The following is a 22,689-nucleotide window of genomic DNA, read 5'->3' as shown; positions in this document are numbered from 1 at the left end:
TCTCCCTCTTCCCTCCCTCCCCTCTCCCTCCCTTCTCTCCCTCACTCTCACCCCTCTCCCTCCTCCCCATCTTTCTCCCTCTCTCCCTGATCGTTCAGGCCCGCGGTGATACAGTTCCTTTCAGCTACTTTCCCCAAGAAGCCACCCTGCACCATCTCTTCTAGCTTTACTTAAACTGTTCTCACTCCTTTTCACTTCCTCTCTTTTTAATCCCTCTCAATCACTCAATTGCATCACGCCAGCTATTTCTTACCTGGGACTTGATGTCCTCCAGCTCTGTACCTGACTACTTACGTGGTCTTGCCCCACGCCCTCACCTATAAAATCAGATGCCTGCAAATAAACGGATCCAGAGTGCTAGGGGCATGACAAACATTTCATGTGCAGTGACACTGACCACTGCAAAACTCTCCCAGCTTCGCCAGGTGTGACGGCGCACCCCTGTAATCCCAGCACTTGGGAGGCTGAGGCAGGAGGATCGCTGTGAGTTCGAGACCAACCTGGGCTACATAGTGAGTTCCACTTCAGTCTCAACTACATAGTGAGACCCTGTCTCAAAAATCCAAAAAAAGAAAAGAAAAACCTCTCCCAGCTTCTGTTTGTTTTGCAGAGCACGGGCCTCATTTCTCATCTAGAGGGAAGAGTCTGTCATGTTTTGGGATGGGACAGGAAAGCCCATGCTCCATTCAGAAAGACTGAACAAATTCTTCCCTCCTGAATATCAGGGAGTATACAAACACCATTGAGGCAAGTGGCTTCAGGCAAATAAATATTTGTTGAAAATGGCATTGAGTGCTGGGGTTTTGGTTTTTATCACAAATATTACTCATCTCAGGGGACAGGTCTGTGACAGTGCTTCTTCCTGACTCTCGGTGGAGGGCAGCTTGGGTACTCAGATGTTCATCCATGGGCCCAGGATCTCAGACAAGAGCTCCAGAAGCCAATGGCGAGGCTGAGTCCCTACAGAACTTCCTTCAGTATTCCTGAAAGACTGGCCGGAGAGAAGTAGGCCATGTGTTCCCATATTCCAGCTAAAGCCTACTGGGGTCCCTCTCTCCAGACAGAAGAACAACTGGTAGCCTTTGTTGCTCTTCTAAAGTGAAAGGGCAATCATTAGCCTAAAACTTCCATTCTATTTATATATCAAGCACATGCTGAGTTCTGTGGTTATAGTGATGAAAATGATAATAAACAGTCCCTTTGAGTTATCTGCACAAGCCAAGTGCTAGGTGTGAAATGTAAACAATGCTCAATACAAACGTGTTGAGGGAGGGAGTAAGCAATGCGATGTCACTGAGATGCATTTCCTGACGGCAGGTAGACGTGTCAAAGGGCGTCCGGGTAGCTCGCGAGTGTAAGGCACAGACACAGGGCACCGTCCAGTGACCCGGTCGTCTCAGCTTTCACCACAGTTATAAATATAACATTCACGCCTTAGTTTCTCAGTCAAATGCCATGAAGATGCCCCTCAGCACCCAAAGGCACTGAGAAGATGCGCAATGGGCAGGCAGGGAGACGGCTCCTCCCCCTTCTCTGCTGCAACCAGCGACTCCCCTTTGCCTGTTTGCACCCTGGGTCTCCAATCATCACCTTCCAAAGTTTCCAATGCAGCTTTTGAAGCAAAAGGATTTAGACCTCAAAGGAAAGACTGTGGAGAACTGCGGATCTAGTGCAGAAATCTTCCAACTGTCGTCAGCTGTCAGGGGCCTAATACCAACAATGACGCTAATATTTATTCCTGGGTATTAGTCTAATCACTATTGATGCAGCTTTTCATTTGATTATAATGCAACCCTATGAACTAGAATCCATGTTATTATCATTCTATGAGTCAGGAAGCTAAGGCTTAGTGCAGCCCAGTAAATTGCTCGTGTCTACACAGACAGTAATTAGGACGCGGGCTTGGACTTGGGTTATCGGAGTCCAGAGCCCACACTGCTGGTCTCTGCCAACACGTGCAACTACAGCATTATGAACTGGGCCCTGGCCCTGCGCGCCGTGTTTAGAGCGTGTGTGCACTGGAAATCAAAACAACGTACTCAGTGGTACATCTGCTGGTGATTTCTTCTATTGTTCCGGCAAAAAGGGTCCAATGTCTTCAGGTGGTGAACCAATGACTGGGCAGCAGATTCGTTCATCTCAGATCTTACCCAACACACAAGAGAAGCCCACACACAGCAGGTATGAAATGTCTTTTCCAAATTACTAGGGAAGAAAATGAGCTTCTTTTCTTAGGCCTCCAGTCACCATTCCAGTCAGAAATAGCAAAGATCTACCTCCTCGATTTCCTCCTGTAATTTTTTTTTTAATAATAAGGAGCACTGTATCAGCAAATGGAGGGCTTAGGAATTTAGCTGCTCCTGACACATATTTCTCAAAGCCTGGAGTTGAGCTAGAAGATGAATAGTTGTCCCCATGATTAAGGATTAAGGCTTTATATCAGAAAGAATCCCTGAGGTCTGGTTTTTACATGAATCTTGTTAGTACTGTAATAAGAATGAGAGAAGAACAACATGGAGACCGTTTGCAATAATCTTGCTCAGTGTACTGAAAAATGAATAGCAAATTAGATCAAGAGCTATGTGACCTTTCGCTGATAATTTCCCACAAAAGGAAGATGTCACAGCCAACTGTGTGTACTGATGGGATCCTCTTAGCGTTCCCTTTTTTTTACTAAATAGATAAAATTGCTTGTATTCATATGCACATGGTATTTTCAAGTTTGTATACTGTTGAGTAAATGGAGCTGATTAACAAACACATTACCTTATACAGCTAGCATTTTATGGTGAGAATGCTTAGCACTCACTCTGCATTTTTCAAGAAAGCAATACACTGTCATTAACTACAGAAATCGTGTGTCCAGTAGGTCTCCTTCCTCCTGCTCCCCACACAGAGCTTGTGGTAACTGTCATTCTACCGTCTACTTTCAGAAGACCAACTGTTTTGATTGAGATCATGCTGTTTTGTCTTTCTGTGCCTGGCTTACTTCATTTAGCAGTGTCCTCTAGGTTCATCAATGTCTCTTAGCCTCCTAAACTTCAGTCTCTCCGCCTGTGAAATGGGAATGCTGATGCTGAACTATACAAATAGCATGAAGAAGGCCTGACAATAATTATAATGGCCCAAGCAAAATGCATTCTCTCTGCTAATGCTGCAGGCAAGATAAATTTGAGAATCAAACTGCTGGAAAATGGCTTTCTGGTTTTCTTTTCCTTCCCAACCGAGTTAGAATCCTTGTGTTAAACAACCATTCCTGCAGAACCCAGACCAAATCACGGCTCTTAATAGAACAGGAGGTAGGCAGGAAAGAGGATGAAAGTCTATTTCTCCCCCACATCACCTGCAAAATGAGGCTTCATAAGGTTGGAGGGCTTGGGGAGTTGGCAGAGTCCAGGCGTGGCCGGCTGGGTTACGCTCCCTTTGCAAAGCCTGGTGCCCCTTCTGTTTCTGCCCCCTCCCGCCCATTGGGGACACCAGGTTGTGAGGCTGTGCGGCAAGGGGAGGAAGTCTGTCCCCAGAAGGGGCCTGGGGCTCATGACAGCCTTGTCAAAACGTCTCCCTCTTTTTCTCTCTTCTTTCTCCTTCCTTCCCTCCCTCCCCCGCTCCTTTCTCTTTTCTCTTTTCTTTCCTCTCCTTCTCTGTCTCTTTTCTGGTACCAGGGATCGAATTCAGGTCCTGACATTTGCAAGGCAGGCAGTGGAACCACTGAGCTAAATCCCCAGCCCCAAACCTCTCTCTTTTATAGTCACATGGCAGAGCCGTTTCTGGATTGCTCTGGGATGCAGCAAGCCACAAGGCCAAATGTGTTCTACAATTTTATTAACCAAAATTTTCCTCTCTCTGGGGTGCACCTTCTGTGTTCCTATGTTACTTCCTGTGTTACCTTTTCCAGACACTCGGATTCAAGTGGCCCTGGCAGACCCACAGGGCAGCTGTGATTCCCCAAGACACAGCTTGGGTAAACGACTCCGAGCCGACGTGTGCAACCCTGGGCAGAGTGGCTGTCAGTTTCTGTGTCCAGGGCCTCTCCTTACACATGAGATGAAACCGCTTCCCTCCTGCAGTTGGCGATTTACTGCAGGCCTGTTTAGAACAGTTCAAAATGCCATGTGCCCTAACACGGAGAGAAGCTGCGCTCTTGCTCAGCTGTGCATCTATTTTTAAAATAGACTGTTTTACCAGTGTCTTCCTTAAAATGTTAGTTCCTTGTTAAACCATCCCCAAGCCTGTAAATGATACAAATTAAGAGTCAGAATGAAGAACGGGACATTCAGGTATTTCCAGACTGCCGCTTAGCTCAACTCTGAGAGCAGCACCTTCCTTCTCATGCCGCTGACAGTGTCAAGACGGGTGTGTAATGCCATTTGTCCCTGTGCTACTTGCAGTATAAGGAGAGTCAGTCTTGGACTGTGCTGTGCCACCACAGTGCTCTGTGACAAGGATCTGGGCACCAAAGCTACGTGACACCGGATCTCAACTTGTCCGCGCATCACCTGCGCGGCTCCTAAAGGACAGCACTTATCTGGGAAACCCAGACCTGAGTCAGAATTTGCAATTCACCGACTCTCTACTTCTGCTTCCTAAGGAGACTCTGATAGGGTACCCAGCACGAGGCCAGGGACCCCACCGAGCTCCCTTGTGGATGTACCACAGCTTGTCACAGAGGGAGTCTCATTTCCAGCACAGGCTGCAGACAGGAAGCAGAGCCTCAGCTGAGGAGAGAGGCTGCTGCTGGGCTTCGTGCTGTGAGGTGGACGCAGGGCTGGGGAGCCGCTCGGTGTCGCCTGGGACCCCTCTCTTGGGAAGGAACGTAAACGGCCCACGCAGTCCTTCCCTTTATCGGCTGCTCCGCTTTTTGCAGTTTCCGTTGTCTGTGGTCAACGGTGGTAGGAAAATATAAAACAGAACATTCCAGAAATAAACGATTCCTAGGTTTTAGGCTGTGCGCCTTTCTGATCAGTGGCCGAGCTCTTGCCCGGCCAGAGGAGGGCTGCCTGGGGTGTGCAGCCCCGTCCAGGACGTCTGGGCTGTACATTCTGCCTGCCAGTCCTGAGCTGCCAGCCCAGTCACCAAACTGTCACAGCATCACAGCGCATGTGCCAGGTCACCCTCAGCTCACTTCATCGAGCCCCCAACCACAGAGCGGGAGCACCGGCTCTCGGGCTGTCGCTGGGGACCTTCGAGCAGAGCCCACACAGCATGGGGACTGCGCACGCACGCGCCAGGCTCCCCCGCACGGCACAGGGACTACTTCACTTAATCCTCCTTAGGACAGCAGGGCGCAGCAGCACAGCACTTGTCTCTCCTGTGCATAAACCCGGGCACATCCCCAGCACTGCAAAACAAAGGAAACCCACAAAACAACCAAAAACAACTAAGAAAATGAAAAGGCCCAGAGCAACATAAACTGAACCATTTCCTAGACTCCTCCTCACCTCGCCCCCCCGCCCTCTGCCATCCTCACTCTCCAGCCCCACTGCTCCCACAGGCGAGCGAGGCTGCCTTTGGCTGCCCTTTCCAGAAGGTTCGCCTGAGGGAGGCACACCAGCCAAGTGGTCCATTTGAAAAGCAATTCCAGGAAGGGAGTGGAGATGAGATAGCAGGGCGAAAGCAGCCCACAGTGGGTGCAGCTCTGAGCAGCTGGGGGTGAGCTCCGGGGCTCTGCAGGCAGGGCCCTGGAGAGGAGCAGGAGCCCAGCGTCGGCCCTCCCACTGCCTCCCCCGCTGGCAGCCGCCTGCAAGGATGAAATCCCTGGGCTGGGCTCTGGAGGGAGGGCGCAGCCTGGGCAGCAGCTGCTGCAACGCCTGCAGGTGCCTTGGGAAGGCGGAGCACACGCAGGGAGGAAACAGGCATAGAAGCAGCCCTGGTTCTTTTAAAAAAGAGGGCTCCAAAGAAAGATGTCGTTCTGGCTCTCCTCCTCAGTCTCGTCCTCCATGGCCTTGCTTCCCTGCAGATCGGGCGTCTGGGCACCTCCGGGCTCCCGCCTCAACTGCTGACCCGTCCTCTCGCTGTCCTCACAGTGGACCTTGCCGCACCTTGGTCTGCAGCCAGGGGCCACTTCCCCTCCGCCCCGTATTTTGCTAGTAAGGGCTCAAAGTTTACCCCTGGTAGGTGGACTTTAAATCCAGGGATTCTGAGCTCCTTTTCAGTTCTGTCGATTCAGCATCGGCCCCGGGCAAGTGGCTGTGGAAGGAATATCTTGTTTCCCTTGCCGCTTGCAGAGCCAGTTAGCTCATTCTGTTCCTGACCTCGGGGTTTCCTGTGCCCCGTACCATGGAGCAACAATCCTGAAATAAGGCTCCCGGGTCTTGGTAGTTAAGTGGTCAGCGTGCTAACACTGTTCAAGAAAGATAAAGAAATACAGAACACTGCTGGCTCTACTGGGCCAGGGCAAAGGTTTCACAGATCATCTCCCATCTTCATATCTGCCTTGGCTAAAAAGCCACGTTGCCTCTGGGAGGTTTGATCTGTAGACTCCTATGCACCCTCCAAAACCCAGCTCACTTGTCACTTCATCTGTGTAGATGAAAAAATAGAACTGATGTCTATGCAGCACTGACATTTCCAGGCACCCTGCGACCCTTATCATCTCAGCAGATCTGCAGGCCAGAAGTTGGACCCGTTTTCCAAAAATGAAAACTGAGGTTAAGCAAAACCCTATTCACGTGGTGAACACAAGGTTTGAGTCCAGGCCTGTCAGGCAGCAAAGTGCAAGTACTTTCTATTAACCCACACAATGTCTTTTGAGCGCGGAGGTCCTTACCAGCGTCTTATAAAATCCTCACAAGAACCCCTGTGAGCCAGTAGTGTCTATCACATTTTACAGGGACACACAGATCTGGGAGGCCTTTTTCTGTCTCCATCTTGCATCCTCTCTTAGGGGCTGGCCTGTCTCAGTTACGGTTATGTGCTTACACTTTTCTTTCATGTGCGTGAGGTTTCTGTTATCACATAAGTGTGTGGGGGGGTAAATGAATAAAAGCACGGAATTAATGAACAAATTTCCTGCCTTGAAATAAAATGTGAAAATAAGTCAATTCTTTGAAACAGCCCATAATTTATTTGCAAAACTAACTTTTGACCCAGCCCAGTTATGGAATGGTAAGGGCCTGGGCCCACCTGCCCACCTACAATGATTTCCTTCCTCCACCCCAGCCTCTCCTCCCTGCACTGCCTCACAGCTGGCAATGTGTATGGATCTGGAGTCTCAACCACCTGCCTCTTGGCTGTCACTGAATCTAGGAAAACCAGGTCACTGAACCAGCCAAGGAACAGGACACGCAGCCTTGTACACAGACAGCCTCGCGTTGATGCAGCTCAGAGGCCCGGCCCCTGCTCAGGGCACCATTACCCTTCCTCTATGAATAAGCCCAATAAAGTTGGTTTCCCCGAAGCTGATAGAATATTAGAAGGAGCTAAGTAAAATAAGACAGCCAGCGGCAGCACAGCCACTGTCCCAGGAGAGCAGGAAAACAATGGAAGGGGCAGAAATGAGAACATAAGAGCAGAACATTCTCAGAATGTTTTATGTAAGGCAGCGTCCCTGCCTTACTCCACAGGCTCTGAGGATGCCACTGCATTACGGCAAAGAACAACACTGCCAGAAACAGCTCAAATGTTTTCTCACAGCTCTATTTAAGACACAAGGATATGAACACCTTACACTTTTAAAGAATAATTTCTATTCAAAACAGTCTTTTTAAAAAACTAAAAATTTTGCTTCTCAAATATGCAGACCTTTGGCTCTCAGCAATTATGGTTATTGAGGAAGATTGTTCTCCACAGTGTCCTAAGCTCGGTAAAGTGTCTCAGCCAGAGAAGACACCGGGCTGGTGAGGTGCAGAGCATGTGGGAGTACTGAAGGGAGCTGGCTCTTGCCACAAAAGCCCACTCGAGACCCAAGGCTGTGGGTGTAGTGTGGGGAGCTACCTAGCTTTGGCGATATAAATTCCTCCCATGTTACCCACCCACTGGAAAAACAGGCAGAAGGCGGCACTGGTTACGATCTGCGCATTATCACTACAGTCCTTTCTGCAGAGGTGCAGAGTTCTCACCAGGCCTCCCCTTATGTTTCTTATGTTTAGCTCTCATTTGTCGTTTATAGTTCCCACAACGTTACACCAACCTACATGAAGTAATAATGATGTGAAGAAAGAACACCTCACCCTTAACTGGACAACAAACACATCAATGTTTCTTGCACTTTAATTTGCCTTCCAGTTCTTACTCATGTGGAGGGATATTGGTTGAAAAATACTATTATTCCTTTTCTTTGGAAATCTGTACTCCATCGATGTGACTTTGCAGCTTTCCTTATGTAAGAAATAGTACTGATTTCCACATCTTCTGGATGGAACCTTTCTCTGCCAACAGAATGTGATGGAAGTGAAGTTGCGCCCACTCTGAACCTGCACCTCAAGTTGCCTTGAGCTTCTGATCTTCCTTGGAACTTTCCCACACCCCATGTGGACACCAGCTGCTGGGTGACACTGAGCTGCCCCTAACACTGCAGCTGGTACCAAGTCCACCACTAGGACTGCGGATGAGGTCACCAGACCAGGAGCAGGGGTACCTGGTGGCTCACCACACACGGTGAGCCCAGTGGCTCAGCAGGAGTGCCTGACCACGACCAGTGAGCTGCAGGAAATGCCCACTGTGCTAACCACTGAGTCTTCCACAGTTTGTCATACAGCACAGCTGACACAATACGCAGAGACAGCTCACTTCACCACTATCATGATGTAAACTATACCTTTTTATTCATGTTGCAGTTACAGTGTCAATGTAACACTCCCCAACTGCTGTATATGTAAACTGTACATAGTTACTTCAGAGAGGAAACCATGTAATGCAATGAGCATGTCTCGCATCCTTTAACGGTGATTTTAAATCCCGATTTTTGATGTCGAAATCTGTGAATCAATAAATCTGTTTCTTCATCCATTAAATAGGAATAGTGATACATCAAGGGCTTTTTCAACAATGATACATAATGATCCAGTGTCAGAATGCAATGCAGCTAAATAACAAATGGGAGATATAATTTAAACTATAATGCAATTCACTTAAGTCCCAAATATGAATGGTTGGCTCAAAGATGGAGGGGGGGGAAGGAGGAGGGAGGGGGGGAGGAGGAGGACGAGGAGTGGGAGGAGGAGGGAGGAGGAGAGAGAGGGAGAGAAATGTTACTGGTTGCATTCTAAGTGTATGCCATGTGATCTACAGGTTCCATGATTAATTTAGGAATGACGTTAAATTTAAATAAGACAATAATAGATGTGAAAAAACCCAAACTTATCATGATGGACGCACTTGACTTTCATTTCCTAAGGGGAAAACCTAGAAGAATCACCCTAATGCAAGAGTAGACTTGCGCTGTATCCTGGAAAACAGAAATCATTACTCTGTGTCTGCCAAACCCTGAGAGAGCTCAGCAGGTGGTCTGTGAGTGGATCCACCACTTTAGGGAAACACCACAGAAGCAGTTTTCACATGGGACACCAAGTCCGGAGGGGTGAGATTAGAAACCCACCTGTCCCCAGGAAGTCAGTGGCTCAGCCAGGACGCAGCCCCAGTCCTTGGCTCAACCTGAGTCTGAGCTCTTCCGACAGACCATGCCAGGGCCTGGTTCTGCGGACTCCCTGCCTCCCTTAGGCCAGCCCCCACCGCATCCTATGGACACACACACACACATGCACTGGGGCAGGATCTATGGGAGGCACCTGTGTGCACCGCTCACAGCGCCGCTGACAGCCTGTCTTCTGCAATGAACTAAGCAGCTTTCAGACAGGCTGAAATACACCGAAGAGAAATGGTTCACCTTATACACCAAGACACAGCCTGGTGATAGCTTCCAAAAAAGCCATACATAAAATCAAGCTAACAGATTCCTTTCAATTGTATTGTCTCCCTGGAGCTTTGAAATACATGTTCCATTCTGATAAAGAACTTACCACTATATAATTCGTCCTTTTCAACAGATAGCATGAGACTGCTTTGTCTTCACAGTTGGAAGTTTGGAATCCTCTTTGGTCGTGTGATTTTTTCAAGAAACCCGTATGGATGAATGTGCCAGGAAGCATATTTATTTTGGTGGAACGAGAAAGCTGGATATAACTTTAGAGTTATTTAAAAATTATTTTAAATTAATTTTGAGGCTGATTTAAAGCAAACAAAGCTGCTAACTGAGACAAAAAGGAAAATTTTAGCCCAAGTCAACTCTGCATAGTCTTACACTTCATGTGGCCCGACAGTAAAAGTAATACTGAGAATAACGAATAAAACCTGCACATTTGAGAAGAAAAGGGTTTCAAAGACTTCTCCACTCAGGAACATGTAACCTTGGGAAATGATTCCAATTTCAGAGCCTTACCATCTTCACCCACGTAATAGGAATAATTATAGCAAGTATTTACTGGCCACTTACTATATGTCAAGAATTTTTAAGGAGTCTTGTTGTGATCTAACTTAGTAGTTATAATAACCTCATGATATATGTGTCACTTTACCCCCACTTTACAAATATGCACACTGAATCCCAGAGAGGTAAAATAACTTGCCCAAGTTCATAAGTAACAGGAGAGCCTGATTTGAACTGAAGCAGGCTGCTCTCAGAGTCTATGGATTAAAATACTCTGCCAAAAGCTTGCATGTGCATGGCTTATAGCAAGAACTCAGAATCATCCCTCTACTACTGCCCTTGGCAGAAGGTAACGAGGCATAAACCTGTGTGCAGGTTCCTGAGCTGCCTTCACGTCCTTGTGTCCACAGCTCGTAGCCCCACATTACCAATCACACCTGCCTGTTTTCCTGCATTCACCTAGAAATAAGGTCAATTATGAACTGGAAAATAGAGAAAAGTATAAAGTTTCCAGAATTCTACTATTTAAACAATTGCACTTTTGGTGTAGAGTTATATCGCTATAGTCTTTCCTCTATACCCATTTTCCCCAAAATGTAGATTATCTATAAATGAGATTTAGTCTTGCTCCCCCCAATGATTATATCCTAAGTATTTCCCCCCTTTCATGCACTATTCTGTGAAAATGGGATTTTCATGATTGCATATTTCATTTCATAGATTAGCTATCGAGAGATGAGAAGACCACCTTTTTCTCGCCTGCTACTTAAAGAGGATGGGTCTAAAATGATTAGAATCAAGCACAAGCTCTAGGCTCTTACGTTATACACATACAGGGAGCTGGGCATGGTGGCTTATGCCTATAACCCAGCACTCTTGGAAGCTGAGGCAGGTAGATCGCAGGTTCAAGCCCAGCCTGGACAACTTACTTAGTGAGACTCTGTTTCAAGATGAAAGAGGGAAAGAGGGAAAGAGGGAAAGAGGGAGAGAGAGAGAGAAAGAAAGAGAGGCAGGGAGGGAGGGTGGGCTGGGAATGTAGCTCAGTGGGAAAGCCCTGGGCTCAATCCTCAGTACAGAAAACAAAAACAGAAACTGTCCTCAGAGAGGTCTTGCTTTCCATTTCCAGAGGTAAATGACAGCCAGTTTGTTATGCAAACATTCTCCTTTGTGCTCTCCCCTCTCACTGGCCAGAGAAGGGTGTGACATGGAGGTCTGGGTTTGAACCTATGAAAGATGGGAGAGAAACTTCTCCTGCCAGAGCATAGGTTCAGTACAGTTTATTAATAATCCCCTCAGGGCACTCACCCTGGTTTCAAGGGGGCTGGGGGCATCTTGGTGTTTGCAGACAGCGACTGCAAGGCTATCTTGGGGCTCCAAAATACCAAAATCAGGCGACCTAAGTTTTTCTTTGTTGTTCTTGTTTGTTTTAGCGAACAGGGCTTTGGATATTATGATTTTCTTAGGTGACCAAAAGCAGATACATAGGAGATACGAGTAATATAACAATTGGAATAATAAGTCATTGTGTTGAGCCCATCTGTCAAGCGCTTCACACATCCCCTTTGATGTCTCCATGATTTCCTCACATGAGGACTGTCCAGACTCTGCAAATGCAGACGTGGAAGCTGGAAGTGGTCACACCATAAGGAGTCCAAGCATCGAAGCCAAGGGTGGCGGGCGGTACAGACCTGTCCAGCAGAAAACAGTGCTTCTCAAGGGCAGAGGTAAAAGGATCCTTCTCACAGACACACAGATGGCCAATATTTACGTGGAAGAAGTTCAACATCCCTGACCTCAGGAGATGCACATCCAACCACGAGCCATCGCCTCACTCCAGCAGGATCACTGCCCGGATGCGGAGAAAAGGGAGCCGTGGGCACTGCCGAGGGCAAGGGGAATGAATGCAGCTACTGCGAGAAACAGGAGGAGCTTCCTCGGAGTTCAAACAGAACTGTTCTGTGCTCCAGCGGTGCCACGACTGGACACGGATCTAAGAGGAGTGACACCCAGTGCACGCCCACGTTCACTGCAGCGCACCTCACAACAGCCAGAAGGGGAAGCGGAGGACGAGCTAAGCGCCCATCCAGAAGAGTGGAGAAAAAAGTGCGGGGCACAGATGCTGTGCAGTGGTACCGAACACAAGCATGAAATCCTGTCGTCTGCAGCAGCACGGATGGAACTGGAGATTACATGAAAGGACTCAAGCGAGGCACAGAGAGACAGGCCTTGAGTGATCTCACCAGTGGGACGCACAAACGCCGATCGCACAGAATTTGAGAGTAAGCAGTGGTTACCGGGCCGGGAGAACGGGTAGGAAAGTGGGGCTGGGCAGGGGCTGATCCTCGGGAACAAGCTGCAGTCAGGCAGGAGCAAGAGGCTCTGGAGCCACCGCATGGCAGGGCGACTACAGACAGCAGGATGTGATGCATTTTCAAAAAGCTGGGAGGAAAAATTTAGAAAGTTCTCACATGAAAATAATAAATGCTGCAGGAGACAGATACGCCTAACCTGATTCGAGCGTTACTCAATGTATGTGTGAAACACTGCAAACGCATAGTACCCAATTAATATGCACAATTTCTAAGTTTTTATGCATCACTTAAAAATAAACAGTATTTCTCTATGTGACACCTGTCAGCCTGTTTTCTGGAGACGTGTGAGTTAAATTGTTTTTCTATTCTAAAGGAAGAATAATTTTAGATTTGCAGAAAAGCCCCAAGGATACTACAGGGAGCTTGCTCGGCTTGCAGTTTCTCCTGTCAGTGACATCGCCACACTGCCGCGGCCACACTCGTGAGCCCCCACTGCCACGTGCTCACCCACCAGACGCAGCACCACACTCCTTGCTTCCACCTAGTGTCCCTCTTCTCTTCCAGGATCATATTCACCACACATTACATTTATTTGTCACCTCCCCTTAGGCAACTTCAGACTGTGACAGCTTTAGATTTGTTTCAGATAACCTTGGTGACACGGAGAAGTGAAGTATGTTGTAGAATGTTTCTGAATTTGGGTTTTTCTTGTGGTTCAACAAGGGTTACAGGTGATCATTTTTCATTAGTGCACGTGTGAGTGTGTAAGCGTCACGTCTGTCACAGGGAGTTGGTACACGTCATAACACATTTCATTCATTTTTGCTATCTTCCCCTCCCTCACTTCCCCGCTCTGTCCAACTCTTGATCTCCTTCCCACTTGAAAAATTTCTATTTCCATCCGTCCTTTGACTCTCTTTTAATTAATTAATTTATTTAGGCGCCAGAGATCGAACTAAGGACCTTGTGCCTGCAAGGCCATCGGCGGAACCACTGAGCTAAATCCCCAGCCCGGATTCTCTTTGTAAAAATCCTTTTGCCCTTCCGTCCCTCCCTCCCCAGCTCGTATTACAGAGATGCCTGCACACCCAACACAACTCATCAGAGCTAAATCTCGGAAACAGCCTCTGTGTCCTCCTGCTGCAGCCTCCTGAGGGCTGGGATTACAGGCTGTGCAATCACACCTGGCTACGGATCCGTTTCATTTCATTTTTAACTCCTGTACGGTATTTTGTTTTATGAAGATGCCATGTTTATCTACTTGTATAACAATGGACATTTAAGTTGTTTTCCACTTTTGTTATTTTTGCAACAATATATCATGTGACTCCTTGCATTTATTATTGGCTGAGATGGTTCATTTTCTGTACAGTGTGTACAGGGCATGATAGAAAAGTACCGTGGATATTTAAATTTTTAAAAATCATCACAGTAAAAGACATATTGCCATTAATTCCCCCTTAGAATATTCCAGCTTTCTTGCTTCAAAGGTACTTGTCCCATCGCCCTTGCCACTTTCTGAAGCAGTTCGCGAGCCCTCTTTTGTGAGTGTCTAGTTGTGCTGTGGCGGCTGCCTCAGTGTCCTGCATCAATTCCAACACTTACCTCCGTGGTCAGGGTGACTCTGAGGAAGAGCCGGAGCCGCACGGTGCCGATCTGGTGAGTGAGGTGGCTGAGGACACACAGCAACGTTTCCACAAGCCTGCTTTTCCATCGAAGGGTCCTAGACAGCAGCCATTCACGCCACTTTCGATCCTGCTTCGTGAAGACACTCACAAAAGAGTGCTCCAGAACCGAGCGACAAGGACAGGGTAAGTGTGCTTGAAGCAGGGGAGATTCCGAGGGGATTAATGGCAATTTGCTTTTGCTGTAGTGAATGTTTTTTAAATTTAATCATCCACCGTGTTTTTATCACCCCTCATATCTAGCAGTGGAACTCCCAGGTCTATTTATCTTCTGGGCTGGGGATTGAACCCAGAGTCTTTGTGTTGAGCCACATCTTCGACCATTATTATTATTGTTGTTGTTATTATTTTAAAGACAGGGTTTGCTAGGTATCCCAAACTGGGCTAGAATTTGCAAGCCTTCTGCTTCAGCCTTCCAGAGTTCTGAGGTTGCAGGGACGGGTCACACACCTGGGCCTGGGTGTCGGAGATGGTCACACTTGCCCTTTGCTCTTGGTGTGGCCAGATCCATTGCCGCAGCTCTGCGCGTTTCCATTACACCTTATACAATGCTGCTTTTAGACTTTCATTGCTTTGCCAAATTGATGGGTACAAATGTTATTTCAGTTACAACTTTCTTAAGGCTTAACTGATGTCTAATAATCTGTGCATGCTTAAAGTATAACACAAGGAGTTTTGAAGGGTGGAGAAAGAACTGTAATAGAGATTCTGAATATTTCTACTCCCTCAAGTTTCCTCTGCAATTCATCTCCCCCTCAGCACTTTCCTTTTACCTTGGTGCACTATGTACCAAGTGGTCATTTTGTTTTCCCAAAGAAGTTCGTTTCCTTGCGTCTACAGGATGGAACATTTAAAACGGAGAGCAACTGATACTTCTATTTTACGGGGAGCCTCCCTTTAAAAACTGGACAAGACCATAGTCTAGACTGCACTTAGGAAGACTGATAGAGCAGGACTTTATCTGAGTCTTCTCTTACTTCCCAGGCATAGGCAGCAGAATTCTAAGATGACCTCTGCCAAGAGCCAGAGGGCTCACAAAGGGACCCACATCCTCACACGACTGCAGCCCAGAGTCCAGCCCTAGCACAGTGCCTAGGGACTCCTGCCCAGGAAACACCACATTAAATGTGTGTGATTCTGTTTCTGAAACTCACCATGCAGCAGTGAAAATGGGCACAGCAGGGCACAGCAGGCCCCAGCTGATCTGGTTTTTACAGATCAGCTTGCATTTCCTAGAGTTTCTAAATGAATGGAATCATACACTACATATATACTTGGTCTCCCTCAACATAACGACTTTGGGTATTTGTGTTGTTTTATTTCAATGTTAAGGTTTTTTTTCACTCAAAGTATGATCATACTATATTTTTTATATTTATCCACCCACTAACGGACATTTGGCTTTGAGGCTTTGGGCTGTTCTGAAGCAAACTGCAAGTCTTTGCATGGATCTACTTTTATTTTTTATTTTAATTCTGAATTTTCCAGTTAGTAGAGTGAATTCTGCTTTCACATTTTATTGCCTGTGTGGCTCTCTCCTAAGAATTATCTCTTAGGATTTTATGCCTATTTTTCTATAAAGTTATTCACATTCTTGTCACTGATCTAGAGGGATTGTTTATACCTTCCGAATGCAAGTCCTTTGTCTATTATTATCTATATTCAAAGCATCTTTCTCCAGCTGACTATTCTCTTTGCCACATAAAAATTTAAATATTAAGGAAGATTAAGTTTATTGTTTCCAAAGAATAAAGTTTGCTCTTATTACTTGTTTTAAGAAACCCTCCCTAGAACAGAAGTCAAAAAGATAATTTCATATTTTTTTACAGTAGTTTCAGAGTTTTGTTTTTCACATGTAAGTCTTTGATCCGTTTGAAGTTAATTTTTGTACAGAGACAGGTAAGAATGTAATTATTTTATCTAGAAAGCCAATTTTCTTAATTCTACATATGGAATCGCTCATCCTTTCCCCACTGGTTTTCAGTATTGGATTAAGCAGTACCACAGTGGCATAAATCTTGACCTCAGCCATCTGTGCAGATGTACTTGTTTACTGTGGGCCCACCATCATGCGGCCTTAGTTATGATATCCTCATCGTACATTGTAGGACATTTCCTCTTCTTTTTTTTTTCCTTTTCAGAATTATCTTACCCTTTCCTGGATTTTACTCTTTAGATAAAATCGAGAATAAACTTATCAGAATGCTCGAAAAATGTTGGTGCATCTTTTATTAGAATTGCATTGAATTTATGGATTAATTTGGGGGAAATTTCATATATCTCTACAATATTGAGTCTTCTCATCCACTGCCATATTCTTAGTATTTTTCTTGTCTTCTTTTTTGATGCTTTAATAAAAATTTGCAATTTCCCCCCAAAAGATATTGCGCCCCCTTTGTTAGATTTAGTCCTCCATAGATAACAGTCGTAAATGTCAGGCAAACCATCAGTGATTTCCCTGAAAGTTACAATGTGAAGAAATTGGATTCTCACCAAATAGGCTGCTTTCAACAAAGAGAATGAATCAAATCTACTTCTAGTGTTGCTGATGAGCTGATGTTTAAAGTGATTTTTTCTACTCTGCATTAAGAGAGTACTCACTATGAGCCCTCGTGGGAGAGGACTTTGCTTTGCATGCCTTCTGTGGGAATTCACCCGTGACCTGGAAATTCCATGGCTCCCCTGACCCACCGGCTGGGGTGGGCCCCACTCACATCCAGATCACGAATGCTGGGAGATGTGAGGACCAAGGTTGCTAGATCTTCCGATATTTTAAGAAAAGCTGGCAGTCTGAATTTTTACACGACATTTTATTACTTTTAAATATTGGCAAAATTTTTTCATAAAAGACATTCAGCACCGGGGAAGCGCTGTCCTTCTCAGGTCTCAGCACAGCTGCTTCTTCTCCAACTTCTTTCCTTCTACCTGGGTGGTGCACAGGGCAGGCTCAGCCGGGTGGTGCACATTTCCTAGCCTCCATCCTGGCGTCAGACACGGAGGTTTCTGGAGTCCTGCTTCAGCTTGGGTGGTCTTGGCAGTTCAGAGACCACGCCAGGTACACTGTGACCTGGAGGCCAGGCCAGGCCCCACTCAGGTGGAGGGGCCACAACCGCCCGTTCAACCTCACCCCGTCTGAGCAGCGGCAGAGCCACCAACAAGTCAGGCCATGAGTATCTCCAGAAGGCCTCAAGTAAATAAATGCATTTTGTAAGTAAGATACTAGTGAATTAATTCTTCTCAGATGCCTGTGGATGAACCTCTAGACACAGCGGAGAGGAAGCACATAAATGTTTTCTTCTATGAGAAACTCAAAATGCACACAAACTGCCATGGCTCTATTCAACTAAATGTTTTGTTACAGCTGAGTGGCGGAGGGCCTAGAACGCGAGAAGCCGTGGCCCCTTTCCAGACGGGGAGCAGAATGCGTGAGCACAGTGGGCATCTCTGCACACGGGTGATCACACCGATGTTTACACGACACTGTAAAGCCACGACTCGGCAGCAAGGAGACCCCGTCCACTCACTGGAGGCCCCCGAGTGGGTCAGAGGGCAGCAGAGGCAGCCGCCGCTCACGCGCGCCCATCCCTTGCTCTTTAGGATGCTCCTGCGAGGCTCCATGAATCAGGCATCGCTGCAGGGCTTTGAAAGCACACAGCTTCACTTCACAACTGCGACCACGCGGTTAGCCAAACAGCCTTCCAAGGAGGAAGTGTCCACTTCGCAGAACTGAAGTGGTTCAGACAAGCTGTGCCACAATTTGCCACAGTGAGGGTCACTGATACTTTGAATTCCCTCAAGACATCATGGAGACATTAAGATCATTGTTACAAGCATCACACATTGATTAACACGGGCTTAATTATCTCTGTTGTAACTCACACTACTGGTTGGGAAGCCATAGCCCATGGGCTAAATCAGGCCCCCAGCTACTTGCTTGAAAAAATTCTGAGTAGAATATAGCTTGTTTACACATGGTTTGCAGCTGTTCTTTGTTACAGTGCCTGAGTTCTGTAGTTGTGACAGTAACTGCATGGCCCCACAGAGCCCTTTTGTCTTTGTCATTCTGACGAAATAGTCAGTTACTGTGACAGAATACCTGACACTGGGTAATTTATAAAGGAAAGAGTTTTGTTGGTTTCACAGTTCTGGAGCTGCAAGTTCAAAGCCAGGTGTCTGCTTCTGGTGAGGGCTCTTACTACGTCAAAACATGGTGGGAAAGCAGCAGGGCAGAAGGCATGGGCAGGGGGGTCAGAGAGGAAGGTGGCCAGCTGTGTGTCCAGCCTTGGCTGTGGAGGCTCGTCCAGTCCCGGGGGAGCTGCATGAATGAGTTCCTCCTGATAACCCAATCACCTCTCCAGTTCTGCACCTCTTGGCCCTATTATGTTGAGGAGCAAATTTCAGTATAAATCCCCGAGAAGACCCTATTCAAACCATACACAGTTACTACTCACCCTCACAGAAAAAGCTACCACATATGGTCTATCGTGTGTGTCCTTTTCATTGTTTTCTTTCCTTTTTTTTTTTTAGGCCAGTGTTTGCCCATCTCTAGTCTAGACAATCAGAACAATAAATCAAATTCTGATTTGTAGCATTTGCAGTGTCCCATGGTGCAAATCTCCAGTCCCCCATGACAAAGTTTAAGCCACTGACCTTCCTTGTTGGATGCAGTGATGGGAAAAGGTACAGTAGTGCACTGTTGGGACAAAGTGCAGTAGTGTCATTGGAACCAAACGCCCAAACTGAACTTGGTGTGGTGGCTCACTGCTCTAATCCTCGCACTCAGGAGGCTGAGGCAGGAGGATTACAAGTTTGAGACATGCCTGGGATACATGGTGAGTATGAGGCCAGCCTGAATTACAGTGAAACCTTGTCTCAAAGGCTAAATTAAACAAACACCCCTCACCCCACACACACACAAATGCCCACACTATCCGGTGCTCCATGAAGACAAGCACTGGTGCGAAGGAACAGGGAACAGGTTTATTCAAAGCCAGCCCTAAAGAAGGCAGACAAGCCACCTCCTCCAGGCTCTGTCTTGGGGCACTCAGCTGTTTCTTAGGAAGTTTGGGGGAGAAAGCTTTTATGGGAGGGGAAAGAGGTACAACGAGCAGGAAAGTAGTTCTGTCAGGGCCAATGTCCACTAGGGAGTGTCTTCTCAGACTGGAGTTATCCCAGCACTTTGGCTCAGGGCTTCCTGCCTGAGAGGGGATGAGGAGGGCTGGAAGCCAGAGGGACCAGCAGCAAAAGGGATGCGCAGAGGGAGGGTTCCAGGGGCCGTGTGCAGCAGCCAGTCACTGCAGGTACTTTCACCTTCAGATGCAGAGCTTCAGGGGCATGGGCAACAACATGGAGCCAAGTAATTAGCAGTGAGATGTAAGGGTGTATGATTTTAATTTAATTGTTTCAATTGTAAGGCAATACTGTATAATGCAGATTTTAATAATGAATGTGATTAATGACTGGCTTGTAAGAACCTTCGAAACTTTGCTGGCTCTTGTGAACCACAAAAGCCTGCTGCTGTACATCACTGAGCTTAGGACACTTTGCACTGTTCAGAGACAAAAGTACGGATAGTTGCACTGTCAATTAGAAAGTGCCGGGGCCGGGGATTTAGCTCAGCGGTTCCGCCGACTACCTCACAAGCAGAAGGACCAGAGTTCGATCCCCAGTACACAAAAAAAGAAAGTGCTACATTTCAAAACGTGCGTGCGGACCTGAGAAGATGTAAGCACGAGCACGCTGTGACTCAGCTTCACTGTGTGTGTGGTGACACCATCCTGTCTAGGGCCTGCATTAGCCAGAACAAGTGCAGTGTAAAACACAGCTGGCAGCCAGGCTCGTGTGTGCTCCACTCCTAAATCTGTTTTCTTCAAGTAAACCAATTAACAGGTGGGTTTGATCTTGATTGATTCAAAATATTTAGTAGATAAATTCCCCACTGTTTGCACTAACCAAGTTTGGTTCTGACAGTTTCTGTGATCCATTTAAATATTCAGCGTTTCCAGACCGCAGCAATGGGGAGACAGGGACGGTTTCCTGGCAGCAGAGTGAGGGTCTTACTGTCATTGTTCCTGGGTTGAAGAAGGCATTTGGCCCACATGTTTTGCAGAGTCCTTTTTATATTTTTTCAAATTCAGTCAACAGACATGGAGCCTAGGCTGAGGAGGTGCATTCACTGTTCATTAAAACTGCAAAGAGCCAGGCATCCATCAGATGGGTCTGCACTGTGTGTGGGGTTTTTTTAAAAAGATATTTTAATGTTTTATGTTTTAAGAAAAAAGAAACACAAAACTAATTACTGTCAACTACATTTTAAGTCTTCAGATATCTAGCTGGCAGAAAGCTGTTATTAAACCACAGAAGCTTTCACGTTTCTCCCACATAAGAATCATTATTTTATTCACAATACTGGCTTCCACACAGAGGTTGTCAATCAAGACAGCCACATGACTGCCTGAAAAAGAAACAGCTAAAGGTCTTTGTTTTTGCTTCAGATACACATGAAATGCCTATCCTTTGGGGTTTCCCACTGTCAACTTCAGTTGTTACTAAAAAAGTAAATGGAGAAAGCCACTCTTAATTATGATAATACAGCTCCTAGCTTTTAAAAGGCTTTTTCCTTTGTTAACATTCAACTCTCCCTGTGTCATTTCAGGGCAGTGGAGCCTTCAGCATCTGGGCATCACCGAAAACCCAGCAGGCGTGGGATCTTTCTTCCAATCCCTCCTCCCCAAGCAGAAAGTGCTGTTACCAGCTGCTGTCAGCAGCCTGCAGGTAACAACAGACAATGAGACAACAGCTCACAGTGATGTGAATGGAATAAGCCCAAAGAATTGCCAAAGTTGCCACTTAAAGTTCTCACTTAGCATCGCTGTTCCCTGTTGAAGTGGTGTCTGAGGGTCTGTGTTTTCTGAGGGTCTTTTCCTGGTTCTGCCTCCTTCACCCACAGTAATGAAGGAAAATAAAGTAGCTTTTGTCCAACTAGCAGAATTTAAATCTCCTATCTTGCTTCTTATGCAGCCTAAACAAACTGTTACACAAGTCTTCGGGGATGCCTTAGAATTTTTTTCTTGATTATTTATTAATTATTCAAATTAACCCCAAGCAAACCTACACTTTCACCTCAACATCTTCACTGGCCCTCTGAGCTTTTGCGAGATTGTTACAAAGAGGTAAGAGACCTGTTATGGTTAAAATCACCCATAGTCAAAACGTGGTGTGCCATCAAATACGGCAGAAAATGACATGCATCAACTAAAGGGGGACAGAAGAGACACTGTTCCTTGGTACAAGTTTGCTTTGTGAAGGGAGCACAGTGATTTAAATGGGAAAACCATTTCATGGTTTCCAAAAAGTAAGTGAATGTCATTTTTGTAATATCTAACTCAACCAGGAAATGTATAAAGTATAACAATATACTGAATGTCAAATTTTCCAATTACTGTAAGATAAGGTAACAACACAAACACTTGAAACCCTAAGGAACTAATAATATAAAACCCACCCATGAAAAAGAAGCAGATAGGAAGTTTGGATTCTAATCTATTACAGGAAGCTGCAATGAATCCAGCAGAGGTGTCTGTCAGAAATGGGAGCGCCAGTCTTCTATTCATGATGTGTTTTGGTGATATCTGAACTCTTCATGTTAAAAAGGTCCACGCAGCTGCCGAGAGCAGCCTTCTGACCAGCTCTGCAGCTCTGCATCTGCTGCCCAGCTCCCCACTCCCTTACTCACACAGGTCTAGAACTGGTGATTCCGGAAGGTCAGTGAATGCTCCCACAGTGCCGAGTCTGCATTCCTGTCCCCGTTCTGAGAACACAATTCATCCCTTCCATCAACCTTAAAATCGACCCTGAAACGTGCCTTTAAAGGGAATCCAGTACACACCTCCATTCTCTGCGTTTTATTGTGTTTGTGTGCTGACACTTACAGTGCTGAACTATACTAGAAGTGCCACTAGGTCCTTCTTAATTCTTTATCCACTGCTTGGCGTGAGGTGTATGTCCATAAAACTACACTGAGTAAGTGAACGAACATTCTAAACTTGGATTTATTAATCTGGATTAGCCACATTCTAGCTTCAGCAGATCTGCTTTTAAGATCCACAGGGAGACATCTCCACTACAACTCTCCCGGAGCTCCAAACACTTATTTCCAACAGTCTGCTTACTGTTTCGACCTCAGCATGTGTAAGACTGAAGACATTAGCTCCACTCCTTTCCTGCCAATCTGATGTTCTTCCTGTGGTTATTGGATAAGTTGTCCCAGCTGGAAAAGTCAGGGCTGCCCCATTCCATATCCAACTCATTGTGCAGGTCCATTGACTGT

General features: G+C 46.4%; 1 long non-coding RNA gene across 1 annotated transcript; it reads left to right on the top strand.

Moving 5' to 3' along the window:
• Window positions 1-18,507: 18,507 nt before the first annotated feature.
• LOC104849941 lies at window positions 18,508-22,248 on the top strand. The gene is made up of 3 exons (XR_776857.2): window positions 18,508-18,542; window positions 21,016-21,134; window positions 21,912-22,248. It is a non-coding gene; the product is annotated as an uncharacterized LOC104849941 (long non-coding RNA).
• Window positions 22,249-22,689: the final 441 nt, after the last annotated feature.

Source organism: Fukomys damarensis, unplaced genomic scaffold (genome assembly GCF_012274545.1).
Source record: "Fukomys damarensis isolate Sample0158 unplaced genomic scaffold, DMR_v1.0_HiC HiC_scaffold_28, whole genome shotgun sequence".
NCBI classification, from domain to species: domain Eukaryota; kingdom Metazoa; phylum Chordata; class Mammalia; order Rodentia; family Bathyergidae; genus Fukomys; species Fukomys damarensis.
This window is presented reverse-complemented; position numbering and strand designations above follow the sequence as displayed.